The following is a 12,863-nucleotide window of genomic DNA, read 5'->3' on the forward strand; positions in this document are numbered from 1 at the left end:
ATTCTTCATCAACATCGGGCACTCGACTGCAAACTGAGAGCTAAAGAAAATAAATCAACCCTCCAAAGTCGCCCCCATCTGCACATTAGAAACTAAACCTCACGAACCCCCAAGGCATGGATCCTGGTGCAAACCTGTTCAGCTGGCCATTGGCTCGAATAGAAATGGTGGCACTTGTGAATCTCATTGTTACAGCCAGCTCCTAAAGATCCGGGAGGGCTGAAGTGGTTTGTTAACCCTTAGATTGCAGTGCTGCAGCTCTGCACTTTCGACTCATTTGCACTGCGTTGAACTTGAAATCAGTGATATTGGCTAACATGAAAGTAAAGGACTATCAAATGGCACTTGTGCTAAACGATGAGGGAGGAGCCTGTGTTCTTGCCTGAACACTGCTCTGCCCTGGCCACACTGCCTTTGACACCTGCAGGGTGCCTGAGCCAGAACCCCCCCCCATGTACGACTGGGAGAGCAAGTGGCAGAGCATTCTCCGCACAGGCCTCTGGGCATTGGAAGTAGTTCTCTCCTTGGGCCCTGATCTCCATTGAGGCCTCTAGGCACTCCTGGTCATAGAGATAATGGTGATAATTGCTGTGTGTTTTCTCTTTTCATTGGGAAATGTAGCTGGGTTGGTTTTTTTGCGAAAGGAAAATCCAAACAAAGGCGTTTGCTTTTTCACATATTACAAGGACCCTAGTCCCACAGCTCAAAGGAGCTGCTTAAATGATCAGCCTCCTAATTGCCAGCCCCAGGCGACCATTCAAACTAATGATTGGTGAGGTTCAAACTAATTCCACCTCAGGTTTCCTTACATCCCACACTCCACCCTGACCCAGAATACTTTAGGAGAAAAGGATCACCCCTTCCCCATTCAGGCCTTTCTAATACAGATGCGTTTCCTCATCATATTCTTTGGAGGGACTTAGTCCTGTATCGCTGGAGGGGGCTGGACCTGATGACTTCTCAAAGTCCCTTCCAGCCCTCATGTCTATGATTCTAAGTAAACATAGACCATCCCAGACAGGTGCTTGTCCAACCTGTTCTTAAAATCCTCCCAGGATGGGGATTCCACAACCTCCCTTGGAAGCCTGTTCCAGAGTTTAACTGCCCTTTAGTTAGCAAGATTTTCCTAATATCTAACCTCAATCTCCCTTGCTGAAGATTAAGCCCATTGCTTCTTGTCCCACCTTCAGTGGATAAAGAACAGATGATCCCCATCCTCTTTATAACAGCCCTTAAGTTGTTTGAAGATGGTTATCAGTTCCCCTCTTAGTTTTCTTTTTTCCAGAGTAAACACGCCAATTTGTTTAACCTTTCCTCATAGGTCAGGTTTTCTAAACCTTTCATCATTTTTGTTACTCTCCTCTGGACACTCCTATTTGTCCACATCTTTCCATAAGGGGGGCACCCAGAACTGGACACAATACTCCAGGGGAGGCCTCACCAGTGCTAAGTAGAGCAGCACAGTTACCTTGTGTGTCTTACATACAACACTCCTGTCAATATACCTCAGGATGATATTTGTCTTTTTTGTAGCTGTATCATATTGTTGACTCATGTTCAATCTGTGATCCATTAAGACCCCCAAATACTTTTCAGCAGTACTGTCAGGTGCCACAGGTTTCGCATGCAGGCCCCTGGGGTTGCCAAGTGAGAGCCTTACTGTGACAAAGCTTCCTGTTCCTGTCTTTACCCCTTGTCTGAGCAAATAGCTGCTAGGCCTCCTTTTGACCAGAACCCTGGGACTAAGTTTGTGCCTCCTTGCCTGGTTCCTTGTTCCTGTTACCTCACCTCATTCCTGTTTCCTGCTCCCTTGCCCTAACACCAGTTATTGACTCTGGCTTGACCCCTGGCATGACTGACTCCAACTCTGGTTTACCCCTTGGCATGGCCTTTGACCATGACCCTGACTACTCCTGGCTCTGACCATTAAGTCAGACTGTCTATATTACAGGCCCTGACAGTTTGCTCAGACCCTCTCAGTCTCTTCTGGGATTTGTTTCTGAACCCCTGGACCAAGTATGGACATTGCTGGGGCTCCCGCCTCCCTGATGCCCCAGGGGCCTGAGTCCACGGATTACTGTCCTGCAGGCTGAGAACCAGAGACTGAAGGATCAAGTAAAGCATCTGAAAATGGAAAATTGCTCCCTCTGGAAACAAGTTACAGCATTCTGACCACCTGCAGGTACCCACTCATCTCCCCTTGTGACAACAGCTTGGGTGACCAGCCCCAGAGTTCTGTTACCAAAGAGAGATGATGGCACTCACAGCAAGTTTCATGGGTTTATTACCCAATGCAGACTCCTGTTTATGCTTCAGCTTCAGGAACACACCACCGATCAGGTCACGGTGGGGCTGGTACTTAGCTTGCTTACCCGGGAGGCCCTATCATGGGCCTCTCCCTTTCTAGAGTAGGACCATCCAGTGCTGACAAGCTGGGGTTCTTTCCTGCAAGCGTTCACCACCATTTTTGATGACCCACGTAAAGCTTGCATGGCTTACATAAGCTTCGGCAAACCCTTGGGTTGTCCCCTTCCTATGTTACTCAGTTTAGACACTTAGCTTCAGACACCACCTGGAATGATGTCACACTCCTGCATCAGTTTCGTCTCAGTCTCTGTGACGAATTAAAGGATGAGCTGGCATGAGTAGACCCTATCGCCATGTTGGAGACCTTTATGGACCTGTGTATCAGACTAGACACCAGACTTCATGAACAACAAAAAGAACACCTGAAGCCCCCATCTACATTCTGCACTTGCCGCAGGTTTAGAGCCTCAGACTGAAGGAAACCTGGCCCTAGTCGAGCCCATGCAGACAGATGTGGTGTAGTCCCATCTGTTCCTGGGTCAGCAAGAGCACTGGAGACATGAAAATCTCCATTTACTACTGTGGAGGAGCAGGACATGCGGTATCTGACAGACATCCCTTGGGGAAGGACTTATTCATGGAGGATAGCCAAGATGGTCGGGGATGCAACCCCATGCTCTAGGTGTCCCTAAACCTCTCGCTGTCATAAGCTGAGACTGTCCAACAGGGGATGGATCACACGATAAATGCATTCCCTCTGAAGACACTGACACCGGCCATTGTTGGAAGAGAGGTTACTGGGCTAGATGGAGCATTGGTCTGACCCAGTATGGCCGTTCTTATGCATGTACCCTGCCAAAATCTCCACCAACCCTACGATGGGAAAGGATTAGGCCCAGGCTCAGTAAGGGTCCTGAGCCTGGGCACCACCATCAAAAGATCTCAAGGTTATGTTCAGGCAGGAGGCCTTCATTCCTCCCCACTTCTTGAAACTCCCCTGCAGTTGCAGATCCTGAAGGACAAGCAGGTCTTTCCCTTGCAAAGAGACTTGATTGACTCAGGAAAAGGGGATAATTTAATGGATTTTTCCACAGCCCAGGTCCTCAGCTTTTGGTACAACACAAAACCACCCTGGATGTGGTGGAAACAGTGGATGAGTCCCCACTGTTGTCAGGCTCGGTTACTCAGCAGACAATACCTTTGGAAGTGATGATTGGGGAACACCAGGAAGTCCTATAGTTCAGTCTTATTAGCTCCCCACATTTTACCTTGATTTTGGGTGCACCCTGGCTAATCTGGAACAACCCCCATATTCTCTGGTCCCAGTGCATTATCTTTTTCCCATCAAGCTTCTGTAGGGAGAACTGCCCTCTGGTTCAAGAACCCGGAATCCTAGAACACAAGCCAGAGAACCCTGCTCCAAGAACCCAGAGTCCCCTCCACATCGTAGCCACTCTATCAAATCCAGAAATGCCAACTCTCCATGACAAACCATGCCTCCCCATAAAAAAAAAACACCAAGATTACCAGGCTGTACTCAAAAAACAAAATGCAGACACATTACTCCCTCATTGTGATTATGATTGTTCTATAGACCAGGCATGGCCAAACTGTGGCTCGCGAGCTGCATGTGGCTCTTTAAGCGTAAAAGTACGGATCAGGTTCTGCCCCTCAGGAGGTGCTGGTGCTCGGGGTTTCTGCCCTGCCGGGAGATCTGGTGGGCAGAGCTGCAGCCCCACCAGAGGATCTGAGGCTGGGGGATGCAACCCTGCTGGGAAGAGCCAGTGCTTGGGGCTCCAGCTCTGCAGGAGGTGCTCTGGCTCCAGGACTTCAGCTGCACATGCCCATTATAACAGGAAATTGCATCATTGCATATTAGAAGCAAGAGGAAGACCAAAGACAGGGTAGGCCCACTGCTCAGTGAAGAGGGAGAAACAGTAACAGGAAACTTGGAAATGGCAGAGATGCTTAATGACTTCTTTGTTTCGGTCTTCACCGAGAAGTCTGAAGGAATGCCTAACATAGTGAATGCTAATGGGAAGGGGGTAGGTTTAGCAGATAAAATAAAAAAAGAACAAGTTAAAAATCACTTAGAAAAGTTAGATGCCTGCAAGTCACCGGGGCCTGATGAAATGCATCCTAGAATACTCAAGGAGCTAATAGAGGAGGTATCTGAGCCTCTAGCTATTATCTTTGGAAAATCATGGGTGACGGGAAAGAATCCAGAAGACTGGAAAAGGGCAAATATAGTGCCCATCTATAAAAAGGGAAATAAAAACAACCTAGGAAACTACAGACCAGTTAGTTTAACTTCTGTGCCAGGGAAGATAATTGAGCAAGTAATTAAGGAAATCAGCTGCAAACACTTGGAAGGTGGTAAGGTGATAGGGAATAGCCAGCATGGATTTGTAAAGAACAAATCGTGTCAAACCAATCTGATAGCTTTCTTCGATAGGATAACGAGTCTTGTGGATAAGGGAGAAGCTGTGGATGTGGTATACCTAGACTTTAGTAAGGCATTTGATACGGTCTCGCATGATATTCTTATCGATAAACTAGGCAAATACAATTTAGATGGGGCTACTATAAGGTGGGTGCATAACTGGCTGGATAACCGTACTCAGAGAGTTGTTATTAATGGTTCCCAATCCTGCTGGAAAGGCATAACGAGTGGGGTTCCGCAGGGGTCTGTTTTGGGACCGGCTCTGTTCAATATCTTCATTAACGACTTAGATATTGGCATAGAAAGTACGCTTATTAAGTTTGCGGATGATACCAAAGTGGGAGGGATTGCAACTGCTTTGGAGGACAGGGTCATAATTCAAAATGATCTGGACAAATTGGAGAAATGGTCTGAGTTAAACAGGATGAAGTTTAACAAAGATAAATGCAAAGTGCTCCACTTAGGAAGAAAAAATCAGTTTCACACATACAGAATGGGAAGAGACTGTCTAGGAAGGAGTACGGCAGAAAGGGATCTAGGGGTTATAGTGGACCACAAGCTAAATATGAGTCAACAGTGTGATGCTGTTGCAAAAAAAGCAAACATGATTCTGGGATGTATTAACAGGTGTGTTGTGAGCAAGACACGAGAAGTCATTCTTCCGCTCTACTCTGCTCTGGTTAGGCCTCAGCTGGAGTATTGCGTCCAGTTCTGGGCACCGCATTTCAAGAAAGATGTGGAGAAATTGGAAAGGGTCCAGAGAAGAGCAACAAGAATGATTAAAGGTCTTGAGAACATGACCTATGAAGGAAGGCTGAAAGAATTGGGTTTGTTTAGTTTGGAAAAGAGAAGACTGAGAGGGGACATGATAGCAGTTTTCAGGTATCTAAAAGGGTGTCATAAGGAGGAGGGAGAAAACTTGTTCACCTTAGCCTCTAAGGATCGAACAAGAAGCAATGGGCTTAAACTGCAGCAAGGGAGGTCTAGGTTGGACATTAGGAAAAAGTTTGTAACTGTCAGGGTGGTTAAACACTGGAATAAATTGCCTAGGGAGGTTGTGGAATCTCCATCTCTGGAGATAGATAGATGTTAGGGTTTCTTCCTCCTCTCCCTTTCTTCACCCCCCATCCCCGCCCACTGAGCATTATTCCAGAAAACATCACCATGGTGGGGCGCTAGCTAGGTGACTATGACAGGGAGCTGGCTGAGTGCTGTGAGCAGTAGGGATTTCCGGGTCAAGGCAATTGGGCCCTCATTGAGGGAGGAAGGAATGAAGTTGCAGCGGGGGAGGGGACAGGACAGCAGCAGCCGCAGAAGTGAGCAAAACATTTCTTCCTTACTCTAACCTTGCTCCTCCTGTAGCTTAGCAGCCGTCACATTTGACAATTCTACTGTGACCGGTTACCCATTCTCATCCCACCTGGGGCCCTTCATCTCCACTTGAGAAGTGCTGACCAATGGTCTTTATGAAGCGTCTCGCTCAGGTATTTATACCTGCATGTGCTGTATGAGAAAACAGACGGTTACTGGTAAGCGTTTGGCCTCCTCCATTAGTAATAAGCCTTGCAACCTTGCATCAGCTGCTTGCCTCCCATCCACATTCCAAGGGATCACTTCTGCTTCTCTTTGCAGGCTGAGATCCAGCGAGGGAGCTCTTTGACACAGAGCAGTACCCCCTATTCCATGCAAATGCATGGGTTTTAAAGAGGAAACAAGGCAGTGAAGAACCTCTTCTGATTGCTGAGTGACCACGAATACTTCCCCAAACAGACAATGCTGCTCTCCATCAGCACCAAAATGGAGCCTGCTCTCCACTGGAGACTGAAGGGAAAAGCAAATAATCTCCACTGCCAGTACAAACCATTTCAGCTTTATTTTGTAGAGTGTCTTTCAGCCTCCCAAGATACCTAGCAGAGTTAAATAATGCATAATAGCAGAGGAAGAAAGAAATTAAGAAGCATAGCTAAGGGAGAAGCGATGTTTTCAGATGAGATTTGAAAGTAGATGGAGAGTCGATGAGGCAGAAAGATTGAAAAAAGGCTGTTCCAGATGGCGGGACTTATAAGGGAAAAGGCTATCCTAACAGCCCTGGCAGGTGCCAATTTAAGACCAGAAAAATGACCAGTGCTAGATGAGCAGGAAAAGCAGGGAAAGGGGTAGAGAGATAGACCCAGAAGCTACACCAATGAAAGGGGCTAAGGAGTACGAAGGGTAACTGAGTTGATTCCTGAAATGAATGGGGAGCCCCTGGAGCTCTGTGAGGACGAGGTGATATGGGCTGTGCGTCTTTGCATGGCATGAGATGGTAGGCACAGTGGCATTCTGCACTCACTGTGGCCTGGAGAACTCAAGGAGAGCAGAGGGGGAGGATGTTGTAATGACAAGGAGATGGAGCAGAGATGGAAGTGAAGCATCAACAGATAAGAGGAGAATTTTCTGTATTCAGATCTCACTCCCTACTTCTGATGTGGTCTCTTGGGGTCAGCTCCAGGCCCCTCAAATCCAGAAGACATTTTGCGTATACTCTGGTTATCTGGCCCTCATCGCTTGCTCCTTTCTGGGGCTTATTGAACTATGGACAGCAATTTGTTTGCGAACTGGTTGCAAGTTGCTTTAGCAAAGTTATCTGATCATCTCTGGTTTAGATGCAGGAGAAGGGATCAGAACATACCTGAACACCCATGGTTTGCTGGGACAGAGGAACAAGGCTGTATGGGGCATGGGGCAGGTCAACTGTGCTTGGGGTTGTCTGTGTATTATGGACTGAATCAGAAACCAAGCAAAGTGTGTGTGAGTGTGGTATTAAAATATAACTGGATTCAGAAAAGAATTAGATAAGTTCATGGAGGGTAGGTCCATCAATGGCTATTAGCTCAGATGGTCAGAGATGCAACCCCATGCTCAGGGGACCCTAACCATTGACTGCTAGAAACCATGAGAGGAAGACAGGAGTGAATATCTCCAAAATTGCCCTGTTCTGTACATTCCCCTGAAGCTCTGGCACTGACCACCATCAGAGACAGGATAGTGGGCTAGATGGAGCACTGGTCTGACTCAGTATGGCTGTTCTTTTAGTCTTATTAGGAAATGAAGACTGAAAGGAACATAGAAGGAAGATACCATGGGGACAATTCTGTCTCTTCCCCAGCAGCATATAAGGGCCATACAGGAGCCAGGGAAGATACCCCCGTGTTGAGGCTGGGAGTGGGGGTAGGAGCGGCCGTGCCCATAGCACTGTGGGGATTCTGGGCTACTGTGCAGCCCACAGGCAGCCTTAGAGAGGCTGCTTTGGGCTGCTCTAACTTATGCCAGTGGCTATTCAACCCAGCAGGTGGAGGGGGCATAGATGTCTTACATCCATCTTTATTTTCTCTGCTCCTGGGCTGCACTTTCTATGCTCTGTCTCTCAGGAGATGCAGCCCAGAATCGACCTCCAGTAGCCTTTTCTGATGCCCCACTGTGCTAAATGTGCCCTTCTGGAGTCAGCCTGACTTGTCTTCAGTGATGAGCTGCAGGCCACTCCCCTGCAGTGCACCCTCAACACAGTCTAGCCATGGTGTCAGCAGCGGTGAGCGGATTTCCAGCCATGGGACAGTTGGAAAGGCGGGGATGGGGAAGGAGCTGGGGAAGGCCAGTGTGGGAAGGGAGATCATAGGAGGTGAGGAAAGAGAAGGCAAGGCCTGCGGAGGGATGCGGAAGGGAGAGAGGAGATCTCAAATCTGTTCATTCTGAGCAAAATGTTGCTTTCTGTTTTGCCAGCGCTGGCGAAGGAAGGATAAAATGTAAACGAAGTCACCATGCTGAGAGCACGAAGAGCTGCTGGGATAGCAAAAGCCACTGGGGGACCTCCTGCCCTGGGCTAAGAGACAGCAGGTTTGAATTAAAAAGCACAACAAACCAAATTAATCCCACACCATTCCTTTTCGTGACCGGGGGCAGGAAGCCATTGGTGCTGTGGCAGTTCAGGACAGCTCTCTGCTGACACTCAGTGCTAGATGGGAGAGTGGATCGAAGCAGGACACTTGAGAGCCAAGCCCATGGTCTGCGGAGGCCCAAACTCACCAGTGAAGCAGGGCAGCAGGCACCAGTGCAGCACACAGCTGACTGGGTGGGCTGAGCTGCCTCACTTGGAACCTGATCCAGAGTCCACTGAAGTCAACGGGAGCCCTTAGAAAAACCAAGGGCTCAGAGCTGGGAGGAAGGCAGGAGTCCATCTAGGGGGACAGTCTGAAAATCAGAGGGGGTGAGCTAGGCTGGGAGACATTGTCTGTCCAGGGGACACCTAACATTCTGATGAGCTCAGGTCCTGTTTAGATTTGCTCTACACCGATGATGGAGCTCCCTAGAGGGCATGTTTGCAGACCCTTGTTCTTACAAGTGCCCTCCGCTTCAAATAACCCAAAGGAAGCTGTAACCCTAGAACTAAGTGGATGACTATAAATAATATTCTAATAATAACAGCCCCTTAAGTGTCCTTTATAGAAAGAAGCTGCACGGAAGCCTCAGGCTGTTTCCGACATAAAGGACATGACATTGTCTTTTTAATTGTTTTTGCTTACTGATATTGTGCATATTGTATCCTTTTTGCCTAAGCCTCTAAAACCCATAGAGGTCAGTAAAAAGGCCATAGAAATGAAAGGGGATTTTGTAGGGACAGAACCCTGGACAACCCAGTCATACTAATGAAGCAGGGAAGGAGGAATATTCTTGTGCTCAAAGATTCCCTTGCAGTTTTCACAAGACGAGAGGCTTGTCCTAGCTAAGTCCCCACTTACAAAGTTATGATCTGTCTCCCTAAAGATCCCGCCACTTCTTCACTTCCTGTCCTAAACTATGATGTAGGGTCACTATGTGATATCCAAGAAGTGCCACGTTTCATTCCAGAAGTGATTGCAGTTTAGTGAGGGAAGAAAAACTCCCCATATAGATCGTATATCATTTTGTAAAATGCTATGCTTCTTGGGGCGAAAGGAGCAATTCAAATGTAAGATATCATCATCTTCTGGTGAGACAGCCCCTTTGGTTTATGCAAGCAGAGAGGAATCAGATCTTGCAGAAATCCCCTGGGCTTTGTGGAAGGAGGGTAGTGCCGGGAGCTGAGATGCTATGATGATGGGCCATATAAATGCCTGGATTGATACATACGAGAGGAAGAGCCACTGCTCTCCAGGGCATTCCCCCTTCCGTAGACACAGCAAGCTGCACCTTTAACCTAACAATGCTTGAAGCAGCTTTCAATCAGGCTGTGTCACGGAGGGTGCTTGGGTGCAGGTGTCTGGCCAATGGCAGCACAGCTCCTGCAGAAGCCATATTATTAGGGGTAGGTGGGGACAGAGGAGCAGCAGGAAGGGTCCAATCTTTCACAGGACTAAGGGATCCCCCTTCCTGTGGATTCTGGGGATCCACAGAGTTGAGAAGCCCCACCCGAACCTTCCTCCATGGACCCCTTCCTCCTACCAAACCCCTCTGCTCAAGGGAAGAATTTGAATGAAATGCTGCTAAATGACCCCATGAGGGGTTCCCACCCCCATCCCTGTAGGGAGGTGTAGCTTGGCCCCTTGTTTTTGACCTCGCTTCCTTCTTGGATTGGAAAACTGGTAGACTCCTGGTGGAAAAAGCAATATGACAAGAAAACGATGGTCCTGATTGCCAGAGGAATATATTTTGCTGGGAGATATTGACTTGTATTTAATTAAACTGCTGTCAGATTGTAAGCGCCATAACACAGCATTCAGCAAACTATAGTAAGGTGAGTTTGACTCATCATTTGGCAGTGCAGCGAAGCACGTTAAAGAGAACAAAGGGCTGGACAGGAGGTCATTTATCCCCGCAGACACCAAATGATTACTGGGTGCCTTTGCCAGGGTAGATTAGTGTTTATTGTTTGCATGGCTGTGGTGCTTAGGAGCCTCGTCATGGACATTGTGCTAGGTGCTGTACAAACACAGAACAAGACAATCCCTGCATAGCAATGGCCATCCCAGCATGTGCGCTCTCTGTGCACCAAAGGGCATTTGCCCTGCTTGAGTCTGGGCTAGTGCTTCTGACACCCACCCACCCCGACTCTCCAGTGCTGCTGTTAAGCACCGTGTGCCTCAGGGCCCCCACCTATACAGTGGGACCTGGGTATCCTGAGGTCTAGGGAGGCCTCACCCCCATCTTTAACGTGTCACTAATGGCAGGGGCTTCTGTCTCCTTCACTCTGTTCAATAGTGTGTGAGGAGACCCGCGGAGTGCCATGAACTAAGCCCTGTGCATGGGGCTAAGCAGAGCACAGCCACCCTTTGCCCTAGGGAGGAGGGGCTGTACCTGGCTGTTTGGTGCATGAGGAGCTGTGCACACTGCACCATCCATGAGGCGGGCATAGCTCATGCTCTGCAGGGTGGATGTGCATACAGCCTTGCCTCCTCCTGGCACCCCTTTGGGCGCTCTGCTCTCCAAGGGGAGGAAGGGGGCAGGCAGTCCCTGTGGGATGCACAAGGGGGCAGGTTTCTTGTGCACTGGCTCCCCCTCCCACATGAGCCTCTCTCAATCTGGCCCATTGCTGTTTGGCTTGTTTTTATCATCTCTTCACCAGCTTGCATCCGATTCCTGATTCCCTTTACTTTCTCCTCTTATACTACACGGCCATGGCTGGGCCCCCAAGGGCTCTCTTTTCCCAGCTGCCTCTAGCGGGAAATGGGGGAAGAGCATTCCTAGATTTGTGTGGTGTGTTGTTGCCTGGTGTTTGTTTGTTTGTTTGTTTGTTTTAAAACCAAATTCTCCTTAAAAATATACACGGTATTATTGTTGTTGTTTCCATTCAGGGGCAGGAAGCAGCAGCAGCTGCCTGGCCCAGGGACACAATTACACTCCAGTTGCTAGGGCTGGAAGTCACCACACCCTCCCTTCCCTTCTCCGCTTATGTGATGGAAATTCATTTAGCAGCTCAGCATGGAGAACGAGGCAGTTTTCCTTCCCACTGCAGTGAGGAGCCTTTGGAAATGCAGGGAGCTGCCTATCCAGATGTGTTACAGTTGTTTCCTCCCCTTTCAATTACTGCCATTTGACTTCCAGTGTGACCTTCGCAAATGATCACTCTCACTTGCCTTCGCCTTGCCGCGCCTCCTGGGTGCGCTCTCACATGGCCGGCGTGGAGCAGTTGGAAAGAGATTCCTCTCTGTCACCGCTGCCGCCGCTCTTCCAGGTTTGATTATTTTTTGGGAGTGCTGCCGCTTCTTATCTTGCTCTGGTTGGTTGGTTGATTTTCCACCTTTCTCCACTTTGATTGTTAGGAGGAGCTGTGAGATGTACAGTGTGGGGGGTAAGAGGGATGAAGGGTCTGAATGAGCCAAGCGGGTGCGTATCCTGTACAGGGCTCAGGCTGTATAAGCAGGTGGGGGTTTCTCTTAATTTTCCCTGTAATGGCATTGCATTGACTTAATGGCTCCTTTCAACCAAGGACTAGATGCAATTGATGCTGGACTGTACTTCTGGGGCAGCTGGAAGGATCACTGCTGAGCACATAAAGTGATTGCTTCTTTCCCACGGGCTGATCGATCTGCCTTCATAGTGGTCCTAACCCTGTTGTGTTGGGTGAGCTTAGAACTTAAATATGGGTCTCTCCCTCACCAGCCCGGCCTTGTGGTTTAAATAGTGGACTAGGATTCAGAACTGTGGCTCTGTTTGTGAGACTTTAGGCAAGCCACTTCCTCTCTTTTTGCCTCAGTTCCCAATCTACTGCCTGAAGGGTAGATCCATTTCTCCAGATGTTCATGTACCTCATCTAGGTAAAATGAAACTTTCCCTAGCAGGGAGCATCTCTCTGTCTCTCTTTCATGGGCCATATCTCTAGTAGAAAGTTACAAATAAAGTTTCTGCCGGCATTGCTATGTCACTAGAGTGCATTCATGTTGGCTGCCTTTGCCAACATGTGCATCCTCACAGTGACAGCTTGTATCAGCAAAAGACGGGTGGCACAGAGAGTGTGTTACTTTGTGAATACACCGTCCATGGCCAGGTTATGAATTAGGACCTCTTAGGATACTGGTGAGGTATTTAATGTGGGAAGTTTGCATCTCTGTATTTTACGACCAAGAAAATAAATCATGTTTTCTGAAAAATGGAGCTTGTT

The sequence above is a fragment of the Emys orbicularis genome, chromosome 1, assembly GCF_028017835.1.
Source record: "Emys orbicularis isolate rEmyOrb1 chromosome 1, rEmyOrb1.hap1, whole genome shotgun sequence".
Classification (NCBI taxonomy): domain Eukaryota; kingdom Metazoa; phylum Chordata; order Testudines; family Emydidae; genus Emys; species Emys orbicularis.